Here is a 17,947-nt window from a genome sequence, read left to right as displayed (position 1 = left end):
CAATCCTACCTACAGTAATATTATCACTTTAAATGAATAGTAGTATATAAAGCATTGATTTCCTTATTGATCTCTGAACTGTAATCGCTATAAAACCTAACTTAGAATCACATTCCCTATCTGTGATGTTATTTAAATTTAATCCAAATTATGATTACTCAGTTTTGTTTTGTCTTTTCTATTATAAATGTGAATGTAAATGTCAACGTAGTCCGCTACCTTGGTCTTTACCTAGACTGAAGACTTACATGGAAACTTCATACTCGACTTATGAGAACAGAACTCAACAGACGCTTCCGACAACTGAAAAGACTACTCGACCACAGTAGGTAAAGTACAGTAGGTACTTACAGTCCAATACCAATAGGCCAGACTTTTACTACTGCATTATGAGAGCCAGAAGGATGGTAATAATGGTGGAAATGCTGAGCTGTACACCAACAATCTCTTGCAAGTTGCAGAAGAAAGAGAAAAACAGAAGTATACAGGATATGGATATGAAATAAAGAGGCTGTGAGATGCAGAGACGGTCCAGCAGGAAGTGTCCTACAGGACATTGGCCTAGTCCAGGGATGGCGAACATTTTTGAGACATGGGTCAAATTTTGTTCGTTTTTTTTTTTTTATTAGTACTAGCTCTTGGGTCACTAATGCACAAGAGTCAAGTTACCAGTATACTATCAAGAATACATACTAGAGAATACTACGAGAACAGATTCAAGCATAAGTATCGAGAATAACAAACATGCGCATGACACCTCATAAGGTGAAACAGAGAGGGGACGAAACAAGTGCTATGGCAGCCTCTTTTTACAAACATAACTGAACATAACCTTACAAAAGTGTGTTTTATCTGAAGAAAAATCTACATATGGTTATTCGCTTTGGGTTGTCGATTTTTTTAACAAACAAAATATGAGTAAAATTGAGTAAATATGAGTATTTTGTAAACACTTTTGCTTTATTTCAAATACTACAAAAGTATTTGTCGTCATTTGCGCTTTAGAACTGTAATGATCAAACTAAAGGCTATATAGGTAGCATTTAAATTGATTTTGTGTCAATGCGTGATTGAAAAAAATACAGATAGAATATAAATTATCCAAACAATTAGAAAATCTAAATCAACCCGCGTAAACAAACAAATGGTTGCCTAGCAATTGTTGGTCAGTGAAAAAGCTTGCGCGGGTCAGTGTCTGACCCGCGGGTCACACGTACGCGATCACTGGCCTAGTCCTATTGGAACTAGGGATTGGACCGCAATACTTTCATCCAACTGCAGAAAGTGGTAATCTTGAACACATTACATATTGTACGCGTATTTCTAGGTGACCAACAATAATATGCTTGGCTTATAACCTGTACGTTGTTACTACATGTCGATTCTAAATCCAGGATATCGGCGATTTAAAAATAAATAAATAAATCTGAGTAATTATTGAATGAAAATGTATTGAATGAATTCAAATTAGGCCATTTATAAAACAGGAATATACATAAAATTGAAAGGAAATCGAGTAAATTGAATTTGAAATGTCAAATGTGAATTCTTAAGTCGGCAAAATGAGATTTAAAATGGGCATCGTCTCCTTCCACTTCCGTTACCGCCTTTGTGCTGTTGGGCTGTGAAAACCGCATCAGCCCTTCGCGCCCTCTACTGTGCTCTTCTGGGTTTGTGCTATCCCTGTCGCTCCCAACTCTTACCATGTGTCTCCCCTCACAGACCTACCTGAATGCAACACCTTCACACAGCCACCATTCGCGCAGAGGCGTATTTCTCTTCTTGGTGACAATAAAAACACTGCTTAGACTCTTCGTTATCTTGTGCTTCGCTGACTGCAGCGCCTCTAAAGAGAGCCTACGATTATCAGAATGGCCGCTCGGTCATTGTTGGACCAATTGCGTAGGCCAGCAGCCTTCAATGAACTTCTTCGTCAGCAGCCGGATTTTCCATTCACTATTACTGCAACTGATGTCCATCCTAAAGAGACATCTTGCATCTCCCGAGGAGCTCCATTTGTCCTCTCCCGCTGCGGGCGAATTACACGACTGTAAACTAAATTTATCCCTCGTAGGAGGAAGTGGATAAGCCACTTCTTCAGGGATTTTGGCGTCCCTACGGGTGTTCCAGCCTAACAATACAAACAACCGTTGCACTGACATTCCCATCACACACATTCACACACAATACACTCAAAATAATAGAATTGAACTACGTAAGTTGCAGTAAGACAAAATCGCGTAAAAGCCCATTGTGTAAAGACGATATCTCCAGCGATACGTATTTCCTTATTGTAGCGTATGAATGTGTCTGCAGACGAGCGTACTGGACAACGTGACAAACCGGTTTGTAAACATTTGTAGTATTGAGTCACCTGTGTCTTTCCGCTTGATCAACACTGGGAGCGTTCCGTTTCATTCTCTGCACTGGAATTGCTCTACTCTTGCTCCAGCTTTAGAGAGTGACAGCACTCTATCTCTGTCGCGCTCTCCGTTAGCCTCTGTCTCTCCCTCATGAAGTGATTATGCAAGAAATGACCCGCGTACACACCCGGACCGACTGTGGACCTTCCATTCTCACTTTGCTCGCAAAATGTCACCCTGGCCCTGAGGCACTTCCTTTCTGTTATATTTTTTAATATCTTCATTTTTTTTTTCGTGTTTTTTTCATATTAAAAGACAAGTATCATTTATAATTCAGGTCAATCCTAATATTTATGATCATGTTTACCAACAAGGATGCGTATTTATAAATTAAGTTGTCGTCAGTATTAATAATAATATTTACTTTGTAAGCTACTTCTAATAATAATAATAATAATGGCCAGGACACTCTGTGAAATCCAAAGACTGTTATCTCTTTTTTGTTGGTTAGATAATGTATTATATATTGGGGGTATCAAACTAGCGGCCCAAGGGCCGAGAGTAAACAAAGTGGCCGACTTTGTTCTGAATTAAAATGAAAATAGAAAAAATTGTTATGAAGAAAATATCGCTTAGGGGGGCATCAAGGCAATATCGTACACACCATTCCCTCCCTAGCTACTGAAGACGAGTAAACATGTGGCCCAGTGCTTTACCTGAAGACCTGCGAGCGTATATAAACACGTTGACTCAGTTCCGGCGACGTTTGGAAGCGATATGTGTGCCACTCTAAATGAAATTCCAGAATGATTCCAGTTTTAAAAGACAAAAAGAAGTAGGAATTTTCAAAATATATTCCTACGTTCTCAGTCTTTGAATCCAGATATAGGTAAACTTGTACGAGGAAATCGCTGGCCAACTTTCAGGTAAAAAAAGAATAATTTTCGTTTTATAAATACTATTATAATAGTGTTTTAATTATTCTATCTATATTCTTGAATCCTCACTTCAGAATATAATTTTAACAAGATTTGTAAATGTGATGTGGCCCGCGTAAATCTTGCCTGTAGAACCAATTGGCCCGTGTTTAAATTGAGTCTGACAGCCCTGTATTACCTAAACTGTGTTACTGTGTCACAACACTTTGATACATCGCGGTAGATTACAGCCAACACTGGAACTCCCTAGCATTGGATAGTAGGAAGAAGGGGATAAAGGAGATCACGCGGCCAGCGAGTTGCAAACTTACGCCCGGTGTGTTGTCGGGATGACGGAATGAAAGGATGATCCTGTGATGTACTGTAGATTAGTATGGATGATTTTGTAAACGGGAAATGGATTAATTGAGTGAATAATGGAGTTAATTAAGGTCATGTGCTAACATTAACTATTCTGACAAAAGGCTTTGGATTGGTAGGATGGTATGGGGTTTATGTTGAAGGGTATCGTGGAGCCCCACGATTCTCCTTAAGTCCAAATCGGTCAGAGTAATGTTGTTTTTTTTACAGTGTGAGTTTTAGAATATACTGTCATGGTAGAGTTTAAGTCCAAGGTGTCTCCTTTGAATTCCGTTATACTTTTCTTAGTTCCTGGATGTTAAGTCTTACAGGTTGCAAGTTAGAGCACGATGTAATGAACCTGAAGTGGTATTAAGTAACTATTTCATTCATAAAAATGCTTTGAATAATACACATGTCCAAACTTGTTTAACTGTTTTTCTAATAATTGAATCTTAGTTTTGAATCTTCGGTTTTATGTGTGCATATTTTTTGATTGTCCTGGGTTTTCTACTCGTGGTTCCCGTCAGCCATCGAGTGTAAATGCTTCACGATCCTCTGCCTGTTCACATCCTGCCATCTTCTCCTCCAACTGGTCGCTCCATCTACTTCTAGGTCTTCCTCTCCTCCTTCGGCCATCCACCTCGCTGTCCATCACCACGTTAGGAAACAATCTTTCTGGGCCCATCCTCCTTATACGTCCATACCATGTGAGTGCCTTAGTCTCTCTAATTTCCAAGACGTTCCTCTCCACTCCCATCCTCTTTCTGACATCATCATTTCTTAACTTTGTCCCGCCTTGAAAACCCTGCCGATCTCCTCCAAAAAAATCCATTTCTACTGTCAGAAGTCTCTTTTGCATGGTCTTCTGTTCCATACACTAGGATACCTTGGAGAATCGATGTAAAGATCTGTCTCTTGGTTCCGGGTAGCAAATTCCCGCTCCAAAGCGCTGGGTTCATGAGGAACCTGATTCTCCTCTCTACTTCCTGCTTGGAGGAACCATCCTTTTCTGCTAATTGACCCAAGCTATTCAAAATTATCCACTATTTTTGTAATGCGTCTACCTTCTATTTCTATGGTAGTTGCATTCGAAGTGGATAGGTGCTCTGTCTTGTCAAAACCATGAATGGGCATAACTCTCTATCAACTTCCTCAGCATATATCTACATCTTGCGCAATAATGATCTGGTCATCTGCGAACAGAAAGGTCAGAAATGTACAGATTATCCGTTTATCTTCATTCCCTTATCTCCTACACTTCTCAATCCATCCTCTGATTGTCTTTTGTGAAGCTTAAAAAGAAAGAGGAAAAAAGTTAAGCACAAGGTAATTAAGTGCAGTAACTTATTTTTGTGGGGCTCACTACATATCGAAGGAACGGTTAGAGGATATTCTGTACGTGATTCTAACTTGAACAGAACGTCTATTGTGAATTCAGTCACAGTACAGTTTTAGGGATTGATTGGACTTCAGTTACCGTGCAGTACGTGCTTAAAAAACTATACAAACCTCCAGCTCCATCTAAATATACCTAGAGCAACTAGATATTTATCTCTTTTAACAGTTTAAATGGCTGCATTAAACTTCCACTTCCTCTAAAAGAGGAATTTAGAACGCACCAATCCCGAGCATTGATTTTCTTTGGAAATGTATGCAAAATTACCATTGAACAGGCTGTGCAAATTGAGTTAACACTATTATATACACAACAGCATTGTTTTCCCTAAATCCTAGTCACGTAATTTGTTAATATCGTAAATGCTTACTCATCAATCATTAACATAATTTACCATACAACCGTGAATAATTATGTAAATGAGGGCCAATCAAAATATTTTAATAGTTGACGAAAAAATAATCCTAATTAGTTTTGTGTACCTGAAGTTAATATAATTTCACTTTCTTTAATGTGACATAATAACACAACAAAGTTGAGTATTTGATTGTTTAAAAAAGATTAAAATAATTTTTATGGCGCCTCAATATTTGAGGTATTGGCGCCCGGAGCTTTTTACAGTAAGCTGCCGTGTTCTCTCGTTACAAACAACACTGTGCATCACCGAACAGTGAGCTGTAAGTAGCTCCTAGGAAGAGGAAAGCTAAGAGCTAGCAGCTAGAATAGAAACCCCTGATCTCCGCGTTGGAATCCAGTATTCGCTGACCTCTCAGCTGATCCTTTCTCTAATAAAAATAATTAATAATTTCTTGTTAAAGAGAAGAAAGAAAAATATCTTCCTTAAAGTATAAGGTGTTCTTATCGTTCATCTAAACGGGTTCGAAAAATTTCAAAAGATATCGCGGTTAGCAAAAACGTATTTAGAAGGGAGTGTTGATGTATATGTTGGGTTAGTACGGGGTTTAAGGTGGTTTTATCCTTTATCTTACTCCTGTAACTGGAAGTACTGCAGCAGTACAAAATCTTGCCGATTTACGAAACTCAATTGGTTTTACCGGAAATGCTTAATCTGTGATGATTTGGACACAATATTGATGATTTCTTAAAAGTCGTTGATTATAGTACAAGAGAGTGGTGAATGTTGTAGCAGTAAGCTCAAATTTTCTCAAATATCCTCATGGACCAGTGTCCATGGCGCTGATTTCACCTTTTATTCCCATGAATATGTGTGTAACTAAAAGGTATAGGGTCATGTAGGAGTATCCCTTGACAAAGAAGACGGACGCTACATCTTCTTTTTAGCTGTAGTACTCACCAAGAGACCATGATGCAACATAGATGCTGAATCCGTTAGCATTTGTTGGACTAGGATCCAAACTCCTTGAGTTACCTTATCAGGATTTGATCCAGAGCACTCAAAGCTCTCAGAGCCGGCACAGTCTGGCCTGAGGATGGAGTAAAGTAGCATCGGTCGAGATATGTTAAGTAGTAATTTAATGAGGTTACAAGTCGATGGAAAGAATATTGCATGAGAGAAGTGGAATGGTTGTAAGTTTTATGGGATTTCAAGAAAATAATGGGCAGTAACAGGTCATAATGAGGTACCACGATAGTTACAAAGAGATATACCACATGAGAGGAAACATGTGTGTGAAGAGAAAATGGCTGTAATTGCTCTTAATGAGGTACCAATTTGATGGATAGAATGCGCAGTGAGTGAGCTGGGTTATAACTGCTCATATTGAGGTACCATGTTAATTATAAAAAGATTCAATATGTGGGGAAAAAGTGAATAATATTACAGATAACTTAGTAAAGTTCCAATTTGGTTCTCGTTTAAGTTTTCTCAGTCGAATTCAATTATTCACTACGGTTTTTAAAGTAGGTATCTAAATACTCTTAAAGTCTTTCTTTTCGTCAAGAAGTTTCTCTAATTCAGGGTTCCTTCCTCTAAGTAATTTATATTCCTCAATTAAGTGCACAGTAATTGTGCCCAAACATCGTACTGTCATGGCTTCAAATTCTTCAAGATTTATTGATCCATCAATCTTAATGTCTACCTCTGTTGCTCTTCCCAAAATCAAGAACCTGGGATACTTCTCTCCTCATTCAGGCAATGGTCATTTTAGCACCATCAGCACCCTCTGTACACTGATCATTTCTCTTATGTACCAAATCTATTGGGGATACTAACAAGGACTCTTGTTTTTATAAACCACCTCAAAATCTCCTTCTTAACGCGTTCTGCAGTTAGCTTGTTAGGGTAGCCTCTTTTCCAAGTAATACCAGGCTTTCAAAGAGATGTTTAATATTAATCTTAGCTGGGAGGCAAGAAAACAGTTCCAAATTGCAGAGTTAACATCCAGGGACGAATAAATCAATATATTTAAATGATACTTTAGCACAATTATTTATTATTACAGATAAATACCTGTGCATATTTTATTTACAATATCATATATTAAACACTTACTTAAATTAAAACTATTGCCTAACTAAATTGTATAAAAGCAAGTTAAAGTAAGTCAAAGAAACTGAATTGTCCTGCTATCTAGCGGCCACAAGTAAACTATTCTTACTTTTATTAGTAAAAGAATTTATTGTTGATTTTTCAATCACCAATATTGACTCATATTTTAGTCTACTTTCTTAGAAGATCGCAGTTTACTTTCTTATTACTTGTATTTCAATTTTTTTAAAGTTATAATTTTTTTATTTTGAATTCTCTACATTGACATCCCAAAATGTTGCTTCACACATTTGTACGAAAAGAGAATAGAGTAAAGGGAAAAATTAAAACTCAGGTGTTAACATACCGTTAATTAAAAAAATATATATTATATATTTAAAAGAGGTTTTTTTTTTGTTTATTAAGAGCTCATCAACATCTAAGGTTATTGATGCTAGGAGCCCTCTCAGTGCCCTGTTAGTCTCAGGATTACAGTGTTACAGTGAACTGTAGAAGCTCTTAAGAATTTATGTGCAATTTATTTGCATAAAAGTATTTATTTGGATTTTTAAGTATAAAAAAATAGGAAAATGAATTAACCACTTGATAACAGATCCAGTCTCTCTTTGAACAGTAAACATCTTATAAATAATTCTATTTTAAAATCTATCTGGACGTACAGAATTGAACTATGGAACATTTCAACCTCCATAGACTATTTCATTTCATCATCCACATTGTCATTTCTTCTAGTTGTCGTCGGAACTCCTGGTACAAAATACCATAAATCCCACTTCAATTCTTTAATTCACCACCTGTCGTCCTGCAACAACCCAGATACCCCTTCCAGGAAACTGAAATGCTAGCGACTTCTGTAATTCTCCATCTTAAGATGTCTAGTGAAATTAGCTGAAGTTAACTCAGGGAGTGCATGTGAGTGATCACGTGCATGATTAGTGAGCGTAGTATGATCTACGTTACTTATAGTGCAACAATGCAGGTGCAACAATGCAGGTGCAACAATACAATAAATAAATAAAAATTAAATAATTTCCTAGATATAATAGTATGAATACAGATGATTTAGAAAGAGGCAGAGAAGCTGCAGTTTCCTGCTATCTAGCGGCTGTAGATCAAACTAGAAGCATCCCTATTTTTCATCCAATGTTGAATTAGGCACTATGAGTTTTCCAATCATTTTTCACTTCCGGAATTTAAGTCTACTTCGCTAAAAGATGCAAAAAAAATTCTTATACCAGCAATTTTGTTCATATGAATTAAATTTAAAAATTTAAATCCCCTAAAGTTGCTTAATCCAAACAAAAAGACAGGGATTACCAAAATAGATGTTAAGGCTCTCATGCTGTAATTATTGCATTTTCAATCGAAAAATTGATTATTGAATTTAGAATTTTTATTTGGATGTTTTAGTGGATTTGTAGCCTTATGTCTGTTAGGAATGTAGTTTGTATGGTTAATAGTGAAGTACCAAGTTGATTAATGAAAATTAAGTATGTGAGGTACTAAGTTTTATACAAGAAGATCCACTGTGTAAAGAATGTGACCACAATTGTCTTAAAGAGGTACCAAGTTAGATAAAAGTTCAACTGTGAGTGAGAGAGATCCTAATTCCTCGAAACGAGGTAATACTTGGCCAAAATAAAGATCTAATTTCTTAGAAGAAAAAAATGAAATCGTTTGAAACAAAGCTTAATTTGGTTTGGGCAAATTTTAATTGACTGATCATTAAGTTGTCGACTGAACTCCCAAATTCCATAAATCCCTGAAATCCCTCACTTCGATCCTTTAGTTCACCGCCTGTCGAACTGCCTCCTGCTGTATGAATAATTTCTTTATAGCGTTAAGCTTGAATGTTCCTGGTATCGAAATTCATCTGAAGATGCTTTTAGTCTCCAGATCTCTCTGATTGTCTTCTTTTTTTTTTTTACTTCTCCATTTGACCCTCCCTGAGCTGCTACACAATAGTTCCAAAAGGATTAAATACATCGTAAAACTTTAAATATTCGTCAATGGTTTTAGTTTTGCTCTTCTGCCTAAAATGTAGTCGTGCTGATAAGTAAAGATGTTTCAAGTCTTCTTATGCGCTGAATCCAAGGCTGATTTTGATGAACTACGTCTAAGATTGAATGCTATATGCTGGCATTTATGAAATTCACTTTTATTTACCATTTTTCCAGAAAATAATAAAAATATTCCAGAGAATGTTGCAGAATAGCTTCAAGGTGCGAGAGGACTATACTCAACCAGAATGAAGAGAGTGAATAACTATATCGTCTGCGTAAAAGAAGCTTGTATTAAGATTATTTGGAAGGCCAAAAATGTAGAAAATGCAGAGTATTTGCCCAGGAATACTGTCCTGAAGAACATCAGCCAACACTTCAGAGCATAAAGAAGAATAAGTAATCCTCGTTATCACAAAAAGAATCCATCAGTATCAAAAGACATAAGAATTAAGCGTGAGAAAGAATTCATTGGAAGTGTCCTTATTTAACCATAATGCCGAGATCAAATAACTGTTCAATCTACAGTATTTTAACCAACAGAATAACTAGTTCAAAAGTTCACCACTAGATCGCAGGTGGTGCTTAAATTGGAGATAGTTACAGAAGTAACCAGTTCATTAACAAGAATAAGTATTTATTAAATAAATATAAATGCCCATGAATTGCTTACTTATTAAAGGAAATAAAAAATTGTCTCATCAGGAGATATAAACCAATAATGATAATAATATTAATGGAATTATATTAACAAAACCAATAATGATAACCAAACTGATTGTGAATTGAAACATGAGACATACGGGCTTAATACAACTACTGCCAGAGTTTCAGTGTTGAAAAATTAATTTTAGGCTACTTCTCGTTAAATAGTTTAGCATTTGTTCCGCACAAATTGCTGATGACAGTAATATTAAATAATAAACTATTAAAATAGTTTATTTAAATACAATTAATAACTCCTAACATTTGTTCAGAAGTCGACCCATCAAGATTATGCAGAACGCTTGGCTTCCATTTAATAAAGCTTAATTAGAAGTTAACTAAATGTCCTTTGTCAGCAGTGTTAATTTCAGGTACTGAAAATTTCTAGTTTATTTTATCAGAGTAAGCTGTATCTAAGTAGTTGTTCTTTTTACTTTAAATTATATGTATCTGTTCTTTATATATCATTACTCTGTATTTTAATTATTTTCAAGTAATTCAGGAAGTAATGGTTTTAATTTGATTTTTCTTAATTTTTGAAAATTGTACATGCGCAGGACAACCTCTCACTAAAAGATGTATTTTTTAAGGCAAATAAAATATACGTATGATTATTATTTATTAAAACCTCTACCTCGTAGAATGTAAGGTGATTTCTGTGACGAGAGCTTTATAAATGGAAATCAACTTTCTCTACACAATCCTGTTGATTCAATCTCTGAAGATGGATAAAGATCGGGTCCACAACTGCATGACTTAATGGAATCAAAGGTATAATATCTATGCTTCTTCTGCTTTTCTCTCTATGCTTATTTTTATTTTAAGGTCGTGGAGTCAAGAGTTTCCGCCCCTTTTCTGGGATAGACATTCTGCAATCTTCCAGTTTTGACCCAAATCATTTATTTTTAAACTCAGTTCAAGAATTCTTGGTTACATCTCATACCCTACTTGTGGTTAAGCATTAAAGTCTTTTATCCAATCCTATTGTTCTTCTGGTTGGGTTTCATTATTTTTTGAGTCTCTAGGAACTCCTTTGGTTGTCAGAGGCGCAGAATGTCAATTGATATTCAAAAATTTCTAAAAAATTCCTTTAAATTCACTTCTCTAAAAAACTAAATCACTGTATAACGTTACCTAACTTCCGTACTTTGTGCCCAAATCTAGGAATCACTTTCTAGATGTTTAACCTCAGGCAATTTTTGATACAATTGGGTGTAATGGTCTTCAATTATCTGATATATCTTTTGTTTGCATTTAGTTTTGATCTGTAGTAGTACTTATCAGATAAGAAGAAATAAAAATAGAATAAGTCAAAGGGAAACACAATTGACCTTTTGACACAGACCGATATGATTGCGCGCTCTATGGAAGTAATGAAGTTAGTGCAATATCCACCAGGGGCAACGTGTACTCGGCCAATTGGATCACCTCTTTTATGAATTCCTTTCATTTTTTATTTCATTGTTTGAAAAACTTCAGTAAATAAATTTGGTGTACTTCCTTTCTGTTGATGAACTCCTATTCAATAGAACATTCTTATTGTGATCGCATTCACTAACCGCACTGCTTTCTGCGTAGAAAGTGTAGGACTTCTTTCGAGTCCGTTCCTCTCTCTCTGTTAGGCCCACAGGGATCATCTCCGTTGCTCTTAAGTCGCGCATCTCACGCAACATCTCCCCCAGAGCCTAGAACTTACGTCTTTTCTTGCGGTCAAGCTGGGAGCGCAATGTCCACAATCAAGATCTTCTGTGCAGTCTTGTCCAGCCAAATTGTATCTGGCTTCAGATACAGTAGTTAGCTTCGACTTTATGGTATCCGTAATATTCCAAAACAACTTTTCTGTGTTATTTTAAAGTACTAGCTAAGACCTGCACTTATAACAGAGTACTTTCCGCTCCACCAGCCCTGTCTTCATGGCAAAAGATTGGTAGATCCCATCATTGTGCCGATCCAGATCATCGGTAGATGCCAACAAAGGGTAACAACCTACAACAAATCGGATGTACTCTCCTGGGTGGCTGGCACAGCCGACATCATATTGTCACACAGGTGTCCCTTATCACGCGAAGTTGGTAATTACCATGGAAACTACTTCGTTCTAGGTGGAGGTGATGAACCCTTCCGTTTCTGCAAAAAAAGGCTTCCGCAGTCCAGCTACGCCATCGACGAAAGCAGGTCTATAGCCGTTTCCGCGAGTGCTGCCGAGGAACAGCCTTGTTTACTGTTACTCTTGTTATTCTACTCGCTCGTTTAGCTTCTGTTATATTTACTTTTACCATCAGTTGGTAAGTGACGGCCTTGTGTACGATCTTCGTGCCAGTCATGCTCCGTTTGTTTTAAAACTAACAGTATATAATTTTTAAAAATGCACCTCATCTACTTGACGTAAAGCAATAATTTCAAAATTGAAGTAATAAACTACTAGATATAGTTTTCTTCCCTTAAAACACATTCAATGCAGATTGGAACTTAAAAATCTTAAATGAAATCTTCACGATATTCTTTCTTTCTTAACCTCGTAGGTCTGTGACTGTCTCCTAATATTCAGGAGCTCGAAATTTTATGAAATATTTAGATCACAAATTTTTCCACTTAGAAAGACAATGCAGGCAGGAAAAATCTATGAGCAATTAACGAGAGATCTGAGAAAATCTGGTCAGAGTTATTACAGTTTTTCTCTTAGTCTAATGATTACCAACACCAATGGTATCTTACTTTCTATTAGAATTTTTCTAATGCATTAACACTGAATTTTATTGGACATATTAAAGATAACTATGTATTGATTGGGCCAGCCATAAATTTACCTGGCAGGTAAGTAAACTGACGGTTTCGTTACTTACTTAATTCTCCAGCTACTATTGGTTGGATGGACTTCCAACTAGCTCCCTGGCGCCCAATCGGGGTTAAGGGTTGCATAGAGAACAATGTATCGTTATTGCCTGCATTCCTTCCCTTCATGCAATCTAAATCTTCTCTACCTACCACTTACCTAAAACACCAACATATTTTTAACAACATTTTCAATTTGAAGGTCCTTCCGGTTAAACATTTCCTTGTTTAATGATGCGTCAGCTTTTGTGGCTCTTCAGCATGTTTCCGGCCTTCGATAAAAGAGTTCTCTTGTTAACAGACAATATCAACGGAAAGTGAGGAGCTGTAAACAGCTTCTAGGAAGAGAAAATATAAGAGCTGTTAGCTGGGGATTCGAACCAGGCATCTCCGCATTGAATGACTTCCTTAAACAATTTTCTTCTAAGTGAGAAATGTTAGTAACTTATGTAAGATCGTGCAATTTCTAATTTTCTCACGGAAAATTTGTACATTCCATCTGTCAGAACAGAGACTAGCGAGTTTTAGTTAAAATTATTTCAAAAATTATAATCCTACATCCCAAATAACATTTGTGTTAATTGCCATGTTATGTTGTGCAGCGTTATGCCAAGTACCAGTGTTGAATATTGTAGTGCATGCCATGCTTATTAATTTAATCTTTAAGATTATTTATTTTATTGTTACGTTGGTAGAAATGAATTGCAAGCTTGGAAATGTGTCCATTTCAAAGCATTATTTTTTTTTAAAGTAAGGCTCGCTTAAGACCGCGTTAATGGTAGAACAACTTTGCTGCTTTTGAGAATACGCCATTATTTTTACTTAAGCTTTTTGAGTAAACTTTTAGCTTGTCAGGGAATCAATTTTCGCCCGATTTTATGAGTTTAAACCTGGGCTGCCGCGTTACTAAGGCTGTTCGAAAAATATAAGCAATTCGGGGAGCCATTATTGAAAGCACTTTGCAACATTGTTTCAAGAGATAACGGTCTGAAGAATTAGACCTCGAATTTATCCCATCTATTGTTTGATATATATTTTAACAAAAGATAAATGAGTCATTGAGCTCGAAACCCAGCTCAATATTGTTCAAAGGAATCAAGGATAAGTTTGATTTCACACTCTTCAGACTACTTACCAACGTATTATACCTTTTCCAAACAACTGGGTATCTTTATAGCTGGAAGGAACTTCGCCGCTAAGAGATCCATACCAAAATGGTATTCGTTGAATACTTTGAATCTTGAAGACCCAATTATTGTTGTGATGGAACAAATCGACTTGTTTCTTTTTGGCAAAAAAATGCTGATGTTAATTGGTGCTTATTTCGGTTAAGTTGATTGGGCACATACCATTGTAAAGTGTACCTTCTTCAATAAGTTTGTTTCCAAACTAATATTGTTTATCTTTCTATCCAAATAAAATAAATATAGGTTAAAGATCTATTAGTAATAGTGTAGGATTTTATTTGGAGTAAACTTTAAAAACTTCAAAAACTTCAGTCTGAAAAATATTACATCCGTTTGGGGAAGTAATTCCCATTGGAGCACCTAAGTTTAGATTTTTTTTCTAAAGGCTGTTAGAATGGTGGTCATCTAATAAGAAATATTTTTAGAACTTTTAATTTCAAGAAGATGCCTACTAGTTTGTGTAGCCAAGTAGGAGAGAAGTTCGACTAGCCAAATTCTTCAGGGATCTTGGCGTCCCTGCGGTTATCCAAGCCTAACAACATGAACAAAGCTTACACTGATAGCCTGAAAAATTCACACATAGTTGATTTTTTTGCAAACATTTGGCTTCAGCAAAACCCATCGTCAAACTCCAGCATCGAAGCTATTCACTGTTCGTACAAATTTAACACTTTCTTTACACTAACACAAACACTATAGGGAACTGCAAAAGATCTTTTAGGTCGCATTAGATCTAGCTAATATCAGTCCTTCTACAATCTACTTGTTGGCTAAAAAAAAAAGTTAAGTATAGTGAGTCAAACAACAATTTCTTAATGCGGTAAAAATAATTCTACAAACAGGCTTGTTAATAATTGTGCTCCTGTGGTAACTACAGGGTTATGAAACCACTTTGAAGCGTTTTTAACTCACAGGCACGCTCTTGTCCTATATTCTAAGGGAAATGAAGAGTAGTTGACTTTTTGTAAAATTTCCTATTAAAAAGGGGGGTTATTTACGAGAAAAAAATGACGTCCTACTTTTTGTAAATAGTAATAACTTTAATACCGATCATGTTAAGCATTTAAGTAATAGATTAAAATATGAGAACTTCAAGTCTCTCTATCCTTAATCACCATATCCCAAATATATTGATGGCGGTCTCAGCTTTGAGGATTACTGTGTGACCTATCATTTGAAGCAAACATCAAAACGATCCATTAAAAGCCGCATTTTAACAAGCTCAAGGATTTCATTCGTAATGAAGTGTAAAATTTAAACCGAGAGATTGCCGAAGGTTTTTTAAAGGTTTTCTTTAAAAAAATAATACTTTCCCTTTTGTCTATGTGAGCGTTGTCTATTTCATCGCTTATTTCTTTATTTTTTAGGTAAAAAGTAACAGAATAATTATTCTGCTTTTGCGCTCACATTAACTTATTTATTTTATTTTTATTTTTTTTAATCTTTTATTGGAATTTACAACTGCAACGATTGTTGCAAAAAGCGAATGTGCGGTACCAGATAAAAAAAAATACGTGAAAATCACGAGTGGAGAAGGCACCCAGTGGTGTCACTCTAGTAACGGGCTATACTGCTCTTATGATGGGAGAAGATCGCGAGGCCATCTTCTCTTCAATCTCCTTAGAGAGGATTACCTGGTAATGTGGAGGAAGATAGGTGTTCTATGAGAGGGTTAGGATGAGCTGCTGTAGAGTGGAATGAAATTTGAGAAAACGAGTGCTAGCAAGATCTGTAATGAAAGGGATTTTGAGGTCATTATGGGTGGTGAGAGATACAAAGGAACGGAGCGTTAAGAAGTTTTCGAAGTATTTTTGACTGTAATGTCTGGAGGCGTAGTGAGTTGGGACGCTCATCTCAATTCCCAATACTTCGATGCCGTATGACCAAATAGGTCGCAGTAACAGTAGATATAAGAGTCTTTTGTTATGTAGGTTAAGTTTCGAAAGTTTATCAAGTAGTCGTAGCGAGAAGTTTGTAGCGTTGGTTAGTTTCTTGTCTTTTCAGTCTAGTATGGGGAACATTAACTTATTAAATTGGAAATCATGATTGAAAACTTTTATTTTTAAACTTGAAAAGGAAAGCATTTTCTAAAATTTATTTTTCACCAGATCTTCATATTTTAAGGTCTCTAGAACACAATGTATCTAGCGGATGACCTTTTTTGTGATTAAACAAACATTAAAAAGCTGGTAAAAGTGGCTGTGAAAGATTGTGAAGGTTTAAAGCCCAGGTAGGTTCAGAACAATGGAAGCTGTCCAAGCATCACAGTTTATAAGCTTTTTTTTGTGCCCATTTCAGCAACAGTTTCCAAGAAAACTATTTGATCTGTGTTGTTGCAAGGATATGCCTTCGCAAAATTTTGGGAATTTCTTATTTTATAGGAAAATAACAAAATACAAAAAATTGTTAAAGTTTTGGGTGTTTTACGTATTTCCTTGCACTTTTTGACGATCAACCCTTACACAACCGTCCGAGCGGACGGTTTTTAAGGACATCAAACCACTTAATTGCATTCACTTAACGCATCACTCACTTTAGTATTCTCTCTTCCATTAGCTTTACCTCAGTTAGTTCCTGTTATTAACGCTCGTTTCTAAGTTAGTGTTAATGCTAGCTAATCTACTCTTAGCCAGAAATATTATCTTTTATTCTACTCAGCCCTTCAGCCTTACTTATCAAATCCCAATATTCCACTCGTGCCAATAAATTAATAGCTACTTAAATATTATTGTGGCTGTACTCATCGACATCAACCTCATCTACAGCTTACAACAGAAAGTTAATAACTTTCATTTTGTTCATCGTCACATAAACGATTTTGGCAATCGGAAGTGGTTTTGCAAGTTTTATACATCGATTTTCTTTCTAATATTTCCCAACTAAATAGTTATTACTTTTATTTGAGACGTTTTCCTGCGTTTTTTTTTTTTAAAGAGCTTCTAAGAGAACCTTCACATTAAGCCTGTTTATAAGGCTAACGTCTTTTTAAAGAACTAGTAATCTTTCCGGTGCCTATAGAATATAAAGAAATATTAACAACTCTATCCTAGAATAAATAGAAAAACGATTAAACGGAATTGCAACTTTACAATAATCATAGTTGTTTTCATGCTCTCCTTATTTTGCTTAATTTTCCAAAAAAATCGAACCAGCTGATTATGGGAATAACAAATCCCGAAAAATTTCGTACCAGTATTCAAAATCGTTCCAGATTTTCTATTCCAAGTTTTTGATGGAGATAAATCCATTTTTAGATCCATGAGTACTGTTTTAAAATGCGGTACATGAAACTCCACTTCAATCTACAATCGTACGCAAAATTGCTCTAGCTCAACATCTTTTTTCTAGAACTCTTACTTGACAACCCAGCTAGACGTCTTAAAAGACGATGGCCTCCGTGATCTCCTCTCTAGTGAAAAGTGTGGACAAATAGATCGGTGTTTTGGAGTGATACTCACTGGGTAACTTCTCCACTCGTTCACTTCTAATTGTTCACTGTTGTCAATGTTATTTACAGCGCCAACTTGATGATTGTCGCCCAGATAAACGAGGGAAAGAGATCTCTGAAAAAATACAAAAAAAAAAAGTGAATTTTACAAAGTGATCCGTATTAGTGTCTCCAAAAAGTAACCCAGGTGTTTAGGTTTCCAGCAACGGAAACCACAGTAAAGTTGTTATCAATTGGAAGTACCTCTTTACTACGATTAAAAAAAA

The 17,947-nt window shown here is 36.0% G+C and overlaps 1 long non-coding RNA gene across 1 annotated transcript in view; it reads left to right on the top strand.

Annotated features, from left to right (window-relative positions):
- Positions 1 to 17,947, top strand: part of LOC141453662 (uncharacterized) — a 354,403-nt gene that overhangs the window by 225,421 nt on the left and 111,035 nt on the right. The window lies entirely within an intron of this gene.

Source organism: Rhodnius prolixus, unplaced genomic scaffold, assembly GCF_049639745.1.
Source record: "Rhodnius prolixus isolate KJV_2025 unplaced genomic scaffold, Rpr scaffold_1, whole genome shotgun sequence".
NCBI classification, from domain to species: domain Eukaryota; kingdom Metazoa; phylum Arthropoda; class Insecta; order Hemiptera; family Reduviidae; genus Rhodnius; species Rhodnius prolixus.
The sequence above is the reverse complement of the archived record's forward strand: the minus strand, read 5'-3'. Positions and strand labels throughout refer to the sequence as shown.